Raw genomic sequence first — 18,534 nt, forward strand, 5'->3', positions numbered from 1 at the left:
TAGAAAGATACACCCTATCCGCAACATGAAATGGTTTAGGTTCCATCCTCTTTTTATCGGCCTGGGCTCTATAGGCTGCTTTGACCTCATCTAGAGCTTTTCTGGCTACTGGCCACGTGTTTTGCAGTTGCTTCATCCATTCCTTAAGGGAAGGGATAGTAGGCTCATTAGTAGGCAATTCAGGCATTGGATTGAAACTTTATCCTGTAGCCACTTGAAAAGGGGTATACCTGGTACTCATATGCACTGCATTGTTTTGGCTACTTCAGCAAACGGTAATAGGTCAATCCAACTATCTTGAACTTTGAAGTGAATTGGACCCCTCTATCTAAGATTATGCGTTGCAGAGCCCCATGCAATCAATAGATGTGTTGTACAGTTTGGCCAAAGTTTTTGCAGTTGGGATCTTTTGACACGGGATGAAATGGACCGGTTTTGAAAACAGGTCCATTACTACTCAGATGACAGTATTTCCCATGCTTTCTGGCAACTCCACAATAAAGCTCATAGAGAAGAATTTGTTATCGGCTATAAAAGGCCAGGGTTTTTCCTTGTGTCTGTTTTGCTGCTGCACACGTGGGGCAGTTAGCCACATAGCTTTCAATATCCTTTTTTAAAAATGTCCACCAAAACTGCCTCTTCAAAAGGTGAAGGGTTTTCACAAAACCAAAATGTCCCGCCAGTTTTGAATCAGGGCAGGCCTGCATAGTTTTTAGTCTTTAGGCGGCAGGAATGTACAATTTCCCTCCTACCCATGCCAATCTATCCGCAACGAATAGAGGTTTTTATGGCTGAGGAACCACTTATATTTCTCTAGGGCTTGTTTGAATTCAGTGGCTGCTGTATTGTCCAGCGGCAGAGTACTTTTAGTTTGTGCTCTTGTGATCAACGGGGCTGCCAGTTGCTGCACAGGTACTAATGGCTTGACTATCTCTGCTTTTACCCTATTGTATTGTGGCATCCTTGACAAAGCATCTGCTAAGAAGTTTTTTCCTCTTATAAGTTCATATTAGTAAAGTTGGAAGGGACCTTGGAGGTCATCTAGTCCAACCCCCTGCTTGGGCAGGAAACCCTACACCATTTCGGACAGGTGGCTGTCCAGTCTCTTCTTAAAAACTTCCAGTGTTGGAGCATTTACTGCTTCGGGGGGCAAGCTGTTCCACTGATTAATTGTTGAATCGGTGGAAGTGCTGGGCCTATCATGCCTGTTTAAGAGACAGTTTCCTAGGGGGTTTGAGTGCTTCAAGGTTTTTATGATCAGTCCATACTTGGAAAGGGATCTTGCTCCCTTCCAGAAAATGCCTTCAGGTGAAGAGGGTCCACTGCATACCATAAGCTTTCTTCTCCCAGACCGCCCAGCACTGCTCGGTCTCTGTCAGTTTCTTTGAAGTGTAAGCGCAGGGCTGCAATCGCCTTCCTGGTTTTCCTGAAGTAGTACCATGCCTATGGCTATATCACTGGTGTCGGCCTGAATGAAAAATGGTTTCTCTGGGTCTGGGTGATTGAACACCATAGAACAGTGGTGGCGAACCTATGGCATGGGTGCCAGAGGTGGCACTCAGAGACCTCTCTGTGGGCACGCGCGCCGTCGCCCCAGTCCTAGGCCTTCACCTGGGTTTTATAAAACCTTTTCGCTTTAGGCCTCTGCCACCATGTGCAAAAAAAAAAAAGATTCAATCAGTCAATTTCAACCTCGCGGGGGAAAAAAGATCTTGCAAAGTTGGAATTGATTGATTGAACTTTCCCACCCAGTCTGCCAATACCACCGCAGCCACGCTCCCCCCAATGGGTCATGCCCCCCCAAAGGGCCACACCCACCCGGCACTCAACGATGCATAAGTGGGTTTTGGGTTGCAGTTTGGGCACTCAGACCCTAAAAGGTTCATCATCACTGCCATAGAAAAAAGCCTCTTTCGAATGCAGCCTGGCATTCCATATTCATTTTAGCATTTGGTTGGGTTTCGGTTTATTTTTCCCCTTGGTTTTTAGCAAATTTGCGATGGGGAGTGCAATCTGTGCAAAGAGGGGATGAACTGCCTGTAGAAGTTTGCAAAACTCAAGAAGCTCTGCAGCTGCTTTTGGGTTCGTGCTAGGGCCCATTCCAATACTGCATGCGACTTTTCTGGGTCCATCTTCACCCATTCATGAGAGATCCGGTAGCCTAAATAATCAATTTTTTCCTTATAGAATTTGCATTTTGAAAGTTTGGCATACAGATTAGCTGCGTGGAGTTTGTTTAAGACTGCCCTAATTTGGAAAATGTCATCTATAAAACATTTTATATACATTTTCTTTATATGAAGTTGCTATTGTCAGTCTATAATTTCTTTCCCAAAGATTCTGTCATTTCTCCAGCACAGGAGATGGAGAATCCACCAACGGGTTTTCTCTGTCTGCCTGCTCTTGAGACCAAGTCAGCCAAACTTGACACGCCCCCAGTTGCTAGGAGAACCCAGTCTTGTCTTGGTCTCCAGCTCTTCGAGACGTTTCAGGTTTGGCTCTCAAGGTTTCAGGTAGTTAGAGCAGTCCATTAGTGGATTCTTTTCTATCAGCATAGCTTGGCAGCGCTGGGCTCAGAGCTGCCCGAGTTAGCTACTATTTCCCTGGGCAAGGGGGTGAGGTTTTTTCCACTTTTTCTCTCTCCCCCTCATTTCTTCCCAAGGTTCTGGGAAGGGATGCTGAGACTTCAGCCTCTGTTTCCTCGTGTGTCTTTTTCCCTTTGGTAATTTTAGCGCTGGGATCAGCACTACAAATACACTCATGTTGTTGGTCCTTTTTCAGTCCCTCCCTTGCTATAACTCGCCTTTTTTTTGTTGTCCTGTTCATAGCGGCTGCCTTGTTGGAGCTGCGGACAGGCCACAAGCAAGCCCACGAGGTCCTAGGCCTCAGGCCTTAAATTCCTACACCATTCGTCGCAGCTGCCATATTGGTTGCCGCGAACAGGCCACGCAGCAGCTGATTCCAAAGGAAAGCAGCCGGGGACTTCTCCGAAGGCCGTAGCTACGTGGGTTACAGGAATCTAGAAGCACTTGCAGAGAAGGCTCCCCAGACCTCCTCACTAGGTATTTTTTTCATCAGCCGGCCGCCATTTTGATTTCTCCTTACTTAGCCTGAGGTGATTGTACGGCTGCAGATCCTTTACCTTCACTTTGAGCCATCCATTCCTTTCACTCATCACAATTAAAATGTTCCATAATCACGTTATTCTCACATTTCCCCTGCGAGCTCCCATCGCTCAAGGCTTGGGGAGCCCCACCTCCTTCTTAGGCCAAAACCATCCATAGGCCGCGCGGCCGCCATTTTGAATACAAGGCGGCCTTCTACTGCGGGGGTGCCTTGATTGGCGGACACACAATTCAGCCTTTCTGGTGCAACCATTCCTAACCTGGCCACCAAACAAATTATTGGACCTGCGTCTCAGTTGCTGCCAAAGCCTCTGCCGCAGATTGACCTGACCAACAAGCGCACAATTCTCCTCATCACCTCCAAGTCATGTAGGAGGGACTGAGGCCCCAGTCAGGTGGCCAGGAGAGTAGTACAATTTCCTGCTCCACCCGCTGTGTCCAAGGGCCAGCCAATTCCCTGCTAGAGCTTCCTCTCAGTGCTCCATGAGATAGCTCACGTCCACTGTGTCCCCATCATTGGGCCAAAACAGGCCCACCTCCTCAAAACAGGAGATAGCAGGCAGGATCAAGGCCAAAGCAAAGGCCATCTCCAAAAAAGCTTCCAAAAGAACGGAGAAGCAGGAGAGCAGAAGGCACCAGGCACTGGAAAAAGAGTTTTCCAGAGCGCAAAGGCAGGCCAGAGCAGAGGCTGAACTGGCGGGGCCCCCGAAATTCGATCTTCCCCTGGGGCCTTCCACTTCTGCCCAGGAAGTATGGGCCCTACAAGACCAACCAATTGCACACACCCCCAAGTACTGGGGCGAATCAGGCACCTGAGGCCACCTTCACCCCTACAGCAGTGGGGCTGAGGGGCCAAACCCTTAGGGCTCTCCCCGGACGATTATCTTGAAGCCCTGATCTCACGGGCACTGGATAGGGCATTGGCGGTGTGTTCCCACCGCTGGTCAGGGACGGAGCAATGGCAGATGTACCCGCAACATGTGTTCCCCAATCGGGGGCTCCCATGTACCACGCTCCACCCTCACCTTCACAATCTGCCTATAGTGGGGCCTCTTTGCCCGCAGAATTAGACCAGCAGGATATACTGTGGTCTGATGAGGAGGACCCTCCGGATCCCCCTCCAATGGGGGGTCTGTTCAACCAGGCCCTCTTTGTGCCACTCCTGCGCAAGGCCAGAGTGACAGCCAACATAGGTCTCCCCCAGCAGGAACCCCCATCCACTTTGGATGTGAATCCAATGTTCTTTGAAACGGTGGCGAAACAACATCAGGTTCCTTGTCCGTCCCTGTTCCTAAGCGCAGTTCACAAACAGTGGTCTTCACCATGCATCTTCCCACCTCTGGGTGGTACAGATAAGAAATTGTTCACAACGGCATCGGATTTGACCAATGCACTGGAGGTGCCTAAGGTGGATGATCCTTTATGTTCACTCGTATCCTCATCCGCAGTGTCGGGCGACTTGGCCAAGGCACTAAAGACAGGATAAGCGATGGGACATGACCTTCCTCAGGACACACCAGGCATCCGCATGGGTGGTCAAGACAGCCACTTGCGCTTCCTTTTTCTCCAGGTCCTCTCTCCTCTGGCTCTGCAAACTCCAGACTCGGATTCCCCCAGAGGACATATGCACCCACCAGGATCTCAGTAAACTGGTCACAGCCACGGAATATGCCTCTGAGGCCACCTTGCAGATGGCCAGACACTCTGCCAAGTCCATTGCATCCAACATCTCAGCTCGTCGGAGGCTTTGGCTCAAATATTGGCAAGCCGATGCCAAATCCAAGTGGCGTCTGGCTGCAGCTCCCTATCAAGGGGGAAATTTGTTTGGGGAGGCCCTGAATCCATACTTAACAGAGAAAAGGACAAGAAGAAGGTCACGGCACACCTCACCAAGCGATCTGATAGACGTTCCTATCTGTATGCCCACAGGCAGTCCTTTCGGTCAGGAACAGGCTCAGGAGCCCCATAGCCTCCCCGCCCTTTCATGGCCAGACAGGATCATCCAGCCAACAGATCTGGCTATAGTTCCAGGCAACAATACCAGGGCAAGCGGCCCTTTCGTGGGGGAGGTCGCCCTTTCAGGAGACCCAAGTGACTCCCAGGTTACCCCTCTCATAGATGGCAGGTTATCCCGTTCGTTCTACCAGTGGGAACTCACCACCACGGACTCCTGGGTCCTCCAAACCGTAAGGTTCGGTCTGTCCCTGGAATTGGTATCCAGTACACCGGGGCGCTTCATATCTTGCCCCCAATCATGAAATACAACCACAAGGGGCCTTATGCAGGAGCCATCCATCATCTCCTGGTAATAAGGGCCAAAGAATTGTTGCCGGAGGGTCAGAAAGGTCAGGGATTCTATTCCATCCTCTTTGTGGTTCCCAAGAGTTTGAATTATCACATCGCATACAAAAAATTCAAGATGCAAACGCTCCAATCCATCCTGGGCAGCATCAGAAAAGGAGACTTCCTGACGTCTACAGACCTCACAGAAGCGTATCTCCATATCCCTATCCTTCCCGACCACTGGCACTTTTTCAGGTTCTATTACATGGGGCACCAGTACCAGCACAAGGCCTTGCCATTCGGACTCTCCTCGGCTCCCAGAGTGTTCACAAAACTCCTGGCTGTGCTAGCAGCACATTTAAGACTGGCATCGGTATCATTCAATGCTACCTGGACAACATTCTCATCCAGTCGTCCTCCTTCCAGGCTGCCCGGTTGGACCTGACTCGGTCAATCCAGGTTCTTCAACAACACGGATTCTTGGTGAACTTCAAAAATTCAAACAGTTCTCTCAACCAGAATCCTACACCTGGGGCAGCCTACGGGAATTGGCACTCAAGGTGTAGAGGGAGCGTATAGTGTTGCTGGCTCTTCTTTCCCAACTTCTGGGAAAGATGATTTCTTGCATTGCCATAGTTCCCTGGGCCAGGCTCTACTCCAGAAGTCTCCAGTGGTTTCTGCTCCCATTCCAGAGGTTGGGAATCGGATCGTCCAACCAACAGGTGAGGGTTCCCATCCAAACCCTAAGGTCTCTCCATTGGTGGTTCTCGCCAGTGATAGCCAAAGGGTTGCCCTTCAAGGAACCTGTCTGACTCACGCTCACGATGGACACCAGTCTGTTTGGTTGGGGAGCCCATCTTGGGTCTCAGTTCGCACAGGGCTGTTGGTCCTGTGCAGATCTGAGACACAACATCAACTGGCTGGAGCTCACAGCCATACACCTGGCTCTTCGCAACTTCTGCACCCAACTTGCAAAGCAACATGTGCTAGTCCTGATGGACAATGTGGCGGCAAAGGCACATGTGAATCGGCAAGGGGGTACTTGGTCCAGGTCCCTCATGTCTGAAGTCCAGTTGTTGGGTTCCTGGGCAGAGTTGAACCTCTCCTCTATCAGGGCCGAACACATCTCAGGGGAGGCGAATTGGCAAGTAGACTACCTGAGCCGGTCGACTGTAGATCATTCGGAATGGGGTCTGCACCCAGATCTCTTCGCAGATATGTCCCGACGGTTTGGTCAACCGGTTCTTGATTTGTTCACTTCGCCGATGAATACCCAGCTTCTGAGGTTTTTCTCCCGCTTTCCTTCTCAGGGGGCAGATGCCCTTCGCGCCCCATGGCCGGGGGGCCTTCTCTATGTGTTCCCTCCACTCCCCCTGATTCCGGCCACCATTCGGAAGCTGTTGCAGGAGCGACCGGAGGTGATCTTTGTGGCTCCGTACCGGCCCTGGTGACCCTGGTTTGCCGACTTGGTGAGCCTCTCCACCTCTCCACCATGGAAGATTCTGCCAGAGCAAGTGTCTCTCCACCAGGGGGTTCTTCAACACCCGGATCCCCAATGGTTAGTTGACCACCTGGCATTTGAATGCAAGATCATGACACAGGAATCGCTCTCATCCAGAGCGATTTCCATGATCCAGGCGTCTCGCAGGCTGGCAACCAATCGCCTCTATGACTCCACATGGAGGAATTTTTGCCATTGGTGCCATAGGCGGCAACTGAATGTCTTGGAATTGACGATTCCACAGATCCTTGAATATCTCCTTGATGGCCTTGATAAAGGCCTGGCCCCCAATACTATTCATAGACAGGTGGCGGCACTGTGGTCTGTACTTACCTGTGCTGGTTCAGGCCCTCTAACTCGGCACCCCAGGATACGCACCTTTCTTAAGGGCACCACTAACACTAGGCCACCCGTGGTGCACAGGTACCACTCTTGGGAGTTACCCAGACTGCCATTTGAGCCCCTCAACACAAGTGCTCTACAGTCCTTATCCCACAAAGTCGCCTTCCTGATCGCGATCATGTCAGCTAGGCGCATTTCTGAGCTGGCTACCCTATCGGTCAGGGAGGACCTGTGTCTTTCACAAAGATAGGGTGGTCCTCCGATTGGATCCCACATTCTTGCCCAAGGTAAACTCCCTTTTTCGTAGGTCCCAGGAGATCATTTTGTCTGATTTTTGTCCCACTCCTTCCCACGACTTGGAGCAGAGTGGCACAAGTTGGATGTCTACCGGGCGCTGCGCTGGTACATCAAGAGGACAGCGTTCTTCCGCAAGTCTGAGGCCCTCTTCATGTCATTTCATCCTGCCTCTCTGGGACGGAAGGTGTCCACTTCCACCATTGGCAGGTGGATAAGAACTTGCATTGCGGAGGCGTACCAATCGACTTCCCTGCCAGCTCCAAGTCATATCACGGCTCATTCCACTCACAGCGCTGCGACCGCTGCTGCCTGTACCACTCAGGCATCCATCGAGGAGGTTTGCAGGGCTGCGACATTGTCTTCGCCCTCCCCATTTGTCTGTCATTATAGGAGTGATTGTTTTGCCTCCACAGAGGCCTCCTTTGGTAAGAGGGTCCTCCAACAGGTTGTTTCTGCGGATAGGAGTCCGGCCTTGACTGTTTCCCTCCCATTGGGACAGTGAGGCTTTGGTATGTCCCATTGGTGGATTCTCCATTTCCTGTGCTGGAGAAGGGGCGTTGTCTTACCTGAACGCCTTTTCTCAGCATGGAGATGGAGAATCCAACCCACCCTTATCGTCAGATAGGCCAGGTTTAGGGGCCTGAGAGCCAACACCTATGTCTATCATCAGCCGCTTTTGCCCTAGCCAAGACTGGGTTCTCCTAGCAACAGGAGGCATGTCAAGTTTGGCTGACCTGGTCTCAAGAGCAGGCAGACAGAGAAAACCCATTGGTGGATTCTCCATCTCCGTGCTGAGAAAAGGCATTCAGGTAAGACAATGCCCCTTCTCTAATTCTGTTATGTCCAAACTTTTTTGCCCATATAATCATTGTTTCTTTCACTTGTTCATCTTCCATTTTTAAATTCAATAGGAAGTTATACAATTTTTTAATCATTTTTTCATCAGAAGTCAACATCTAATCAAACATTGTCTAATCTTTATAAAAGCTGTATTCTTTAACATCTTTGTCATATCTCGATTGCATTTGCAATCAGGGCCACCATAAGTCAATGCCCTGGCCTTCTAACTCTTGTTTAGATTTTAATTTCCCATCTCTATTCAGAATATCCTTATATCTTAGAATTTTTTCAAGTTTGACTAAATTTAAATGTACAAAAGCTTCCATCATTGATAGCCATTCTGGGATTTTCATATAGATTTTAGGTTTTATCTTTTCCCATATAGATAATAATGCATTTCTTATGTAGTGAAGTTCCACATCAACAATACCAAAAGGCAATAATATTTTGTGGTCCAAGATGTCAAAATGCAGTAGACAGATAGATCTAGTAGCACCAATGTTGATTACAGCTGTGGTGGCACAGTGGTTAGAATGCAGTATTGCAGGCTACTTCTGCTGACTGCCAGCTTACTGCAGTTTGGCAGTTTGAGTCTCACCAGCTCAAAGTTGATTCAGCTTTCCATCCCTCCAAGGACGGTAAAATGAGGACCCAGATTGTTGGGGGCAATAGGCTGACTCTGTAAACTGCTTAGAGAGGGCTGTAAAGCACTGTGAAACAATATATAAGTCTAAGTGCTATTGCTATTTTCAGTACAGCATTTAAACTTGTTACTAAAGCAGCGGTTCTCAACCTATGGGTTGGGACCCCATTTGGGGTCGATCGACCATTTCACGGGGGTCACCAAGCAAGGCTGTCTGCCATTTTTTCCCCTTTTCCGGCGAGTGCCTTACCTCCCTTGGGCTGGGCCAGCTGGTGGCCCAGCCGGTGATCGACCTGCTCCGTCTCTGCCGCTTGCCAGCTATGCCTCGGCCGGTGCAGGGGGTGGCATCACGCATATGCGGCATTCCCGGGCAGGGAAAGTCCTTGACTTACGAACGGTTGGGTAGCCCTCGACTAGTGACAGGTTTAGTCCTCGACTTATGACCGGTTTAGTCCTCAACTTATGACCGGTTGGGGGTCACGGCATTAAAAAGGTTGAGAACCACTGTACTAAAGCATATATTTATATAACGCCACCAGAAGTTTTTTCCTTACATCATTGCCTTTCAATTGCAGGTCTATAAGTAAAAGGAAGGTTAAAAAAAAACTTAAATTCAATGAATATGAAGAATAAAAAAAGGTTGTTGAAAGCAAGCCAATGGGCAGAGGAGCAAATGATTGCAGATATTGCTGCTGAAAAAAAAAAAGAATGTCACTGAAGATTAACCAGTTACTTGCCTGAATTTCTGTAATTTTTAAAACAGTGTTTTTCTCTTTTCTTTCCTTCCTTGTCTCCTTTCTTCGCTCACATGTAGTTTGGGCCTGTCAGATTGCCAAGGGAAAGCTCTTCTATAAGGCTGGGATCATCACAGAAATGGCATATTTCCTAGGGCCCATTAGATCAGTGGTTCTCAACCTGTGGGTCACGACCCCTTTGGGGGTCAAACGGTCCTTTCACAGGGGTCGCCTAAGACCGTCGGAAAACACATATTTCCGATGGTCTTAGGAACCGAGACATCGCTCCTCTATCTGTCTCCAGGCAGATAAAAACAACACAGAGAATGGTAAGACTTAAAGCATCAAAAGAGCAACTCCCCGCCTCTCAGGTAGAGCTAGCAAAAGCCAATGACTCAGTCCGCCTTCTCCTAGCCTTTTCACCAATCGGCGGCCTGGACATTGGCATCCATGATGTATCTTCCGGGGGAATCTGTGAAGCCAGCGGAGCTGCTCCAGATCACGCTTGCATGCAGTCGCTCGCACCTCTGTGGAAGAGGGGAGACAGGCTGGCAGGGAGTTGAGGGGGGGTGAGGCAGGAGGAGGAGGAGGAAGGAGGGAGGGAGGGGTTGTTAGCTGTGGAATCAGCACACTGGAGGGCTTTGCCGCGGGGTGGGTTCCTTTTGTATTTTGATTCCCTCTCTTTTAGAGGGAGGAATGGACATTTTATGATCTGGGAAAAAAAAACTGGTGTCTGTGAATAAAAGCGCCGGCAATCATCTTTTCTTTCCGCCAGCTCGCCTTGATGCATTCACTGCAATTGCTTTTTTAAATAGCACTTTTGGATTGTATTTTTTTTAAATCTTAGCTTTAAAAAGAAACTGGGGTTGGTCTCTGCCCTTGCGTGGGGGGGTTGCAAGCACCTCTCCCCACCCCCATCCATCGGATTTTCCTCGGGGTTGCTAGGAGCTGCACTTAAACTTGGAATCGCCCGGCTGCAAGCGAAGAGAAGGGAGTTGGCGCGGGTGAGAAAGCCAGCAAGCCAGCCAGCCAGCCTGCCAGCTCGAATTGTGAGGTTCCCTTCGCTTTTTTCGTCGTGAATCGGGAGCAAGCCAACCTCAGGATTTTCCCTCCTCCCGCCTTTAAACGGCTTCCTTTTATTCTGCTTCCCACCTGGTTGGGATCCAAAGGCAAGGCTCCAATTGGGGAAGTGTATACTCCACTGCCAGAAATTGTTAGGAAAAAGGAAATGCATTGAGAGAGGGACTTGTCAGAAAACATTTAGATGAGAATCAAGTATGCTCAGTGGAAGGTGAAAATGTTGGAAGGAGGGGATGAAATAGCTGGAATCTGGGACAGCTGTAAAGTTGTATCCTTCTGTTTTGGGAAACTTCCATGAAAAAGTAGTCACGTAACCCCTCGCTTCATCCACAAAGTGTTACAGGGATTCTGATTTTTTATTTATAATCCTTTTCCTTTCTTCCATTCTCTTGCTGCTTTCCCTTCAATTGGTCATGTGATCAAAATATGGATGGTTGGCAACTGGCCTATATTTATGATGGTTGCAGTGTCCCAGGGTCATGTGATTATTTTTAGCAATCTTTTGACAAGCAAAGTCAATGGGGAAGCCACATTCATTTAACAACTGTGTTCCTAACTTAATAACTGCAGTGATTCACTTAACAACTGCAGCAAGGTCATAAAATGAGTGCAACTCACTTAACAACTGCCTTGCTTAGAAAACAGAAATGTTGGGCTCAGTCGTGGTCATAAGTTGAGGACTACCTGTAGTTGTGGAATTCCTTTTGTTGGATGGTTCTATCTTCTGGAGTCTAGAGTCTGATCCTGCATATCAGATATTTACATTACGATTCATAACAGTAGCAAAATTACAGTTATGAAGTAGCAACAAAAATACTTTTATGGTTGGGGGTCACCACAACATGAGGAACTGTATTAAAGGATCGCGGCATTAGGAAGGTTGAGAACCACTGCATTAGATGGTAATATTTAAAGAAAGAGACTGGAGCATAGCTGTTCTATGCAACTTAGTGGAATGGGCAGATACCGTCAGGGAGAAGTATTCACACATATAGCTTAGTCCCATGCCATGTAAAGCTTTAAAAGTGATAACCAGCACCTTAATTGGGTCCAAAAAGAGTCAAAGACAATGCAGCTCATGCAATAATGGGATGTCATGTATAAAATGGGATACCCAACACAGCATGTACCACTGCATTCTGCATCACTTCTAATTTCTAAAAAGTCTTCAAGGGTAGCCCCAATACAGATTGGAGATACTGTAAGGAGATGAATCACTGTAAAATGGTGCCTCCTAAAACCCTAAGTTAGAGCAGAAACATACCATCAAAAGCCACCAAGAGATCTAGGAGAGCCAGGACAGCTATATCACCTCTGTTCCAGCTCCCCCAAAGGTTATCCACAAGTGCAACTAATATTTATGTATGTATGTATGTATGCATGCATGCATGTATGCCAAATTTAGAAAACCTCACAGAGTGATTCTGGTCAGTGTATAAGTAAAATCTAAAACATAAAAGCTACATATAATTGTATTAAAAAGATGGGAAAGGCACTAACCAGTCCCATGGCTGTGTAGTCTTGTATGAGCCCCAAGGATGTCAGCAGAGTCTGATCTTCAGATATTTCAACGCATGAACTTGCGTTGCCTTGTGGGGGGGGGGATGTTCTAGACGGCAGAGACAACTTCAAAGAAGGCTCTGCTCCTGGACCTTGCAAGTCAAAACTTTTTAACCATTGGGGTCTACAATATATCTTCCCTGACTGAACAGGTGGGATTGGACAAAGATGGTTCCACATAAGGTTTTCAAAGTCATAACCCACATCACCCATACTACCTCTTTGCTGTATTCTAGCTTGAACTCAGATTGAAAACAGTCCTGATAATTCAATGTACATTTATAGAGGTTATTTTTCTTGTCTTGTCCATTTTGGAGTGTGACCTCTCTGCTACACATTTTTTTCACATGTATGCACATTTAAGTGCATTACTCCACATATTTTGTGGTGGGGAAGAAATTTCCAAAATCAATTTCAGCTGGAATTGGCAACTTGTGACTTATATTTGTGTCTGTATGTTTATATTTATTCTTCCTTGGGATTCTTTTATTTTTTGATAAAGAGAATAACTGTTTTCCTATCAGTAACCTCAAATTGATTATTTCTGATTAAGTCACCAGTAGACTGACAACAGACGCATATTTCAGCAAATATAACAGAATAGTCCAGAATGAGATAATAGTCTCATTCCCAATTATTTATATTGCTAGAAAAACAATATAATCTGAATCAATATTTTAATAAATTATATTTCTGATATTGCCTGATCTAATTTACTACTAATTTTGCTGATTAGTTCTAGTCTCACGGGAATGAGGCAAAATCATTATTTTCAGTCAACATTTATAAACAATTTGATCAATTATGAATGTTGGCAAACAATATTTAGCTTCAAAACAATTTTTAAAAATATCACTTTTCAAACATAATTTGCAATCCCATAACAAAGCTGAAAAAAGTCTTCTTCCTATGTAAATTCTTTAATAAAGTTGCATAACTTGAGATACCAGGGCCACACTCAAACCTAAATACAGGGATACCTTGCTTAATGACCAGCACATTGAGCACAATTAAGACAGCAACTCTGTCACTAAGCAATGCAGTCATTAAGCAAAATATCATGTGATCACAACAGACATTTGACCTCATTTCCACCATGGTTGCTAAGCAAGATATTATGTGAGCACAAGTCGCAATTTTACTACAAGCTTCTCTACTGATAGTCAGAAGCTGGCAATCATGTGACTATGAGATAACTGCAACACTTGTAAAGTGCCTGAATTTCAATCACATGACTGCAGATATGCTGCAATAAGTGTGAGGACCAGTTGTAGTTATTTTTTCAGCATCCCGACATAAGCTTGAAGAGTCAGTGTACAGGGCAGTTGGTTAAGAGAAAGTTACTGTAACTTAAACACAATTTAAGACAAATAATTTCAAAGGTTATTAGCAAACTGTAAGTTTAAATGCAATTATCCAAACTGCGTTCCAAAGCAGTTCACAATTAGTGCACCAAACAAACTAGGCAAAGAGTCTCCTGGCCATGTTATTCCTGCAGGAACTGTAAACCTAGAAGGAACCACAAATTTGCATATGCTTTTTTAGAACTACAGTTGGAAGTGACATAGAGCCAGATGAGCGCTGGTAAATCCATAACTTTATTGTAGTGTTTCATCTCATCTAATTTCTCAGAGTTATCAGACTAAGAGTGCCAAAGAATCCCCTGCTTATTAGTTCAGGGTATAGCTATGCAACTTAGTATCATTAACATATGAGTGATCCTTCACTGTAAACCAGTGGATGATTACATGAGTAATTTCAATAATAAGGTGCTACTACTCAAATCTATTTCTCCATAAAAATTTCAGTAAAATTTCTTCTGAATAGCCACCTAAAATCTGTAAGGTTTGTGAAATGAGTGTTCATAACAGTAAATCTAGATAAGATGAAAGTGCTCATTGTGTAAGTGAAAGTAGATCTCCTTATTCTGGATTGGATCATAATTTGGAGCAGCTTTCAGATCCAAATTTGCTTCTGATTTCTCAGTGGGGAATAGGAGCATCTACTATCACATTGCTACATCAACTGCATCATTTTTAGAAAAATCACATTGGTAAAATCCAGGCTACATAACCCTAATATGCTCTTGAACTATGTACAAAATAAACACTTTTGCAAATGATGTTAGCACAAGTTAATCACTGTTTAACGCGCTGATTTAGGCACATCCTCTGAAAGGCTTGCACACGCTCCTGTATGTCAAAGACTACCCTAGTTGTCTTTGTGTACGCATGCACAGATAGCACTTGCACAAGCCCATCTACTTAAACCTTTTGAGTTGGAATGTTTTGCCTCCACTAATATACTTTGTGTAAACATACTTTTTAAATGCTTTACACTTTTTAAATATGTTCTACATGGAACTACCTCCAAATAACAATGGTGTTCAAAAAGACAATTATACAGTATCTATGATAAAAGCATTACATTAACTGCAGAATTATTGTTAAACAAATTGTTGCATACAGTTAAGTTCAATATTATCTCAGAGAGCACTTTGTCCTTTTTAATCCAGCCCCTTTCATGGTTCATTGAGGTGACTTGAAGGCTTCTACCTATAGTTTCCATTGGCTCATCAGATGACAAGTAATTAAACCTTCTTTGTAGCTCCCGAGATCCCAAAATAACTCTGTTGTTCTGATGAACTGATACTGTCCCAGCTTTTAAAAGGCCTTAAAATATAATTTTCTAAACTAGCTTAAATTGCTGACTGATTAAATTTTAATGCTTTAGTTTTACTTTTAAGATATTATAAATGACTGCATAAAATGCCTAACAAATATGTTTTAAATACATGAATATCAACAAGTCTTAAAGTGGCCCACATGCAGTTGCAGTTTCAATGAAGTCATATTTATATAGCTCAGATGGCCCTTTGCATTCCAATACATATCATGTTCTTTATTTCAAAATCTTCTGTATTTTCTATACACAGCTGACACTGACATTTTAATCTATAAAATGTTATACTTACAGTAAAAATTGCCTATGATAATCTACCATACTAATACATTGCAACCCCTCATTCTAGCTGATATGCTTCATCTCTTATACATGAATACTGAATTAGAATGTTTTCTCACGCATTATTGTTTATCCAATTTTCTGGCACTAATAGCAGTAAACTACTGATTACCATTTCATTTATAAATGAAACTCACTTCCCCACCCAGTAAGTCACTATTAAAAGACCCACTCCCTGCATCTCCTATAATATCAGACTGCCAGTGCAAGGACTATGCACTAATATAGCACTGGGTTTCTTTTCATCTATAAGTTTTGCAATGACAAATATAGGATTGGAAGGACAGGATTCTTAAGAACCTATTGTACTTTGTTTTCAAAATCTGTTTCTCAAGGCATAGCAATATCACTATTCCCATTAATATGTTATAGTTTTTCATTCCAATAACATAATACGTATCTCCAACCTCAAATCACTTTATAATAACAATGTGGATCAGTTTCATAAAGCAATGTTTTAGAGATTTGTGTGTTCTTTTTTAGGAATAGTTTTATGTAGCCGATTAAAGTATTGATTCAACGTGCACAGGAATACTGTATATATATGCTATAAGTTCACACAAATCGCTCGTCATACGTATCCTGGAACCTTATTTCTTCCTTTCACATCAATATAAAACGGTATGGAAATGGTGGGAGGGGGAAGAAGAATCAAGGACGATGACAGAATCCCTTTCCCCTCAACCTCGCATAGGTCAGTGTGGCACACCCATCCAGCGTTCAACTTCCTTCCTTCCTCTTCCTAGGGCGTCAGCCGAAATGAATCCCAAATTGTTTATTTCCTCCTCACTCACCTACACCGGGCTTGGGCTCTGTCCAACCACCCTTCGAGGAGCGGCAACTTCGACTTCTTCCCGTCCTGTCCCGAAGTTTGGGGGAGGGGATGCGAAGCAGAGGTGGGGGGGGGAGTCTTTACTGCCTGCCTCACCACATTTCCATAAGGAGCGGCTCACTACGCCTTCCTCAGATACAAGCCAAGGGGAGGTGCTCTGCTGATGGGACGGTGGCGGCAGCGATGGCGGCAGCTAGGCGCTCCCCTCTCGCCTTCAGTCATTGATCCACTCTGCTCCTCACAAAACAACCAACACAGCAGGAGAACGAGAGAAGCAAAGGACGAGCACGCGCCGCACGCCACCCGCTTGCACGCGCGACTCCCCAATGAGCGAAGTGATGGGGGTTGGCACCGCCTCGCGCTTCTTTAGATCTGCGCGCGCATGCACAGTTGCGCACGCGCCACGCGTTTGCCAAGTCAGACTGTATGTCCTACGGAGGGTGGCGTGCTTCACTTTCTCGCCCTCTGTCTTAAGAAGGAGGGGGAGCTGTAGCCCTCACACAGGTGCTGGGTTGGGCTAGCATCAACAACGTTCACTCTCCACGTTCTATCCTTGAACAATAGGCGGCGCGCAGGGGCGCTTCTAGAGTTAGTTCCGCTTTTTTCACACGTTTTTCCTATTCGCGGCACGCCCCTATCTCTCAAGGAATTTCCATAAGGAAAGGGAAAAGCTTACTATTAATAGCAATTGAAGGTGAGGCTATGCAATATTAAAGATATATGTTATTCACACATTTATTTTCCATTATAGAATTTGCTATTTAATATAGCGAAATAGGGTCTGAAGTGCAACGTCCATTTGTAGGAAAGATGCAATAATGCCAAAATTTAAGGAGAAAATAGGCAAGTACTTTCGATTGTACCTCTTGTCTGTGTACTGCTGTGAAAGATGGACATCGAGAAGGGAGATAGAAACCTTCCAATTATGGATCTGAAGATGGTTATTAAAAATACCATGGATGTAAGATTAAATCAGTCCTGAACTAAATGCTAATTTTTGTTCCTTTGAAGTTATCAACAAGAAGAAATTCTCGCCTTTGGGATATGTGATGAAAACAACTGACAGCAAAAAAAGGACTGGAAATGAACTGGAGGACTAGAAAAAGAACTGCCTGGCAAAGTTGAGGGAAGTAGAAAGGGGGGGAAAGGAGATAAAATTATTGTTAATTTAATAATAATAATAATAAAAAGTTGGAGGGGACCTTGGAGGTAATCTAGTCCAACCCCATGCTTAGGCAGGAAACCCTATAATAGTGATGGTGAACCTTTTAGAGACTGAGTGTCCAAACCGCAACCCAAAACCCACTTATTTATCGCAAAGTGCCAGGGCCTCATCAGCATTGTGGTGCCGGGGGAGGGAGGGGGGGCAGGGAGGCACTTCTGAGTGCCACCTCTGGCACGCAAAAAATGGAGTTGCAAAAATGGGCCACTGTGCTGCAAGGTGCAAAAACGGCCGCCCCTGCATTGCGGGGTGCAGATACAAGGCGCTGCACCACGTAAGAATAGGGCAGGACTAGTAATTATCATGCAGACACTAGCCCTGCCCCATTTGCAGCAGGTCCTTGCTCGCGGCCCCATGCACGTATGCATGTATGTAAAATGCTTTCCCCCCTCCCTTTTCTTCCAGTCCACCAATGGACAATGGTTGGTGACCTCTGCTCTATCATCTTTACTCGAGTTTGCTAGTCAGCCACTTTGCCTCCTTTGTGCTGGGCAGGGCTCCTGCTCCGGGCGGCGGAGGCAGCCTGATGGACCTGCTGCTGGCGGAGGTGTGCCCATGCCAACAGGGCTCTGAGTGCCGCTTCTGGCATGCATGCCATAGGTTCACCACCACTGCCCTATACCATTTCAGACAAATGGCTGGCTAGTCTCTTCTTAAAAACTTCTAGTGTTGGAGCATTCACAGCTTCTGGAGGCAACTTGTTACACTGATTAATTGTTCTAACTGTTAGGAAATTTCTCCTTAGTTCTAGATTGCTTCTCTTTGGTTAGTTTCCACCCATTACTTCTTGTCTTGCCTTCTGGTGCTTTGGAAAATAGCTTGACTCCCTCTTCTTTGTGGCTATTGAACACTGCTATTATGTCACCCCTTGACCTTCTCTTCATTAGACTAGACATACTCAATTCCAGCAACCGTTCCTTGTATGTTTTAGCATCCAGTCCTCTAATCATCTTTGTTGCTCTTCTCTGTACTTTTTCTAGAGTCTCAACATCTTTTTTTATATCATGGTAACCAAAATTGGATGCAGTATTCCAAGTGTGGCCTTACCAAG

The 18,534-nt window shown here is 45.7% G+C and overlaps 1 long non-coding RNA gene across 2 annotated transcripts in view; it reads right to left on the reverse strand.

Moving 5' to 3' along the window:
- The window catches only part of LOC120310119, a 96,448-nt gene extending 79,837 nt beyond the window's left edge, over positions 1–16,611 (reverse strand). For both annotated transcript variants that reach the window (XR_005557274.1, XR_005557273.1), the window contains exon 1: positions 16,224–16,611. This is a non-coding gene — a long non-coding RNA (uncharacterized LOC120310119). The remainder of the gene's footprint in view (positions 1–16,223) is intronic.
- Between the last annotated feature and the right edge of the window lie 1,923 nt (positions 16,612–18,534).

Source organism: Crotalus tigris, unplaced genomic scaffold, assembly GCF_016545835.1.
Source record: "Crotalus tigris isolate CLP2741 ecotype Arizona unplaced genomic scaffold, ASM1654583v1 scf7180000018124.1459596, whole genome shotgun sequence".
NCBI lineage: Eukaryota > Metazoa > Chordata > Lepidosauria > Squamata > Viperidae > Crotalus > Crotalus tigris.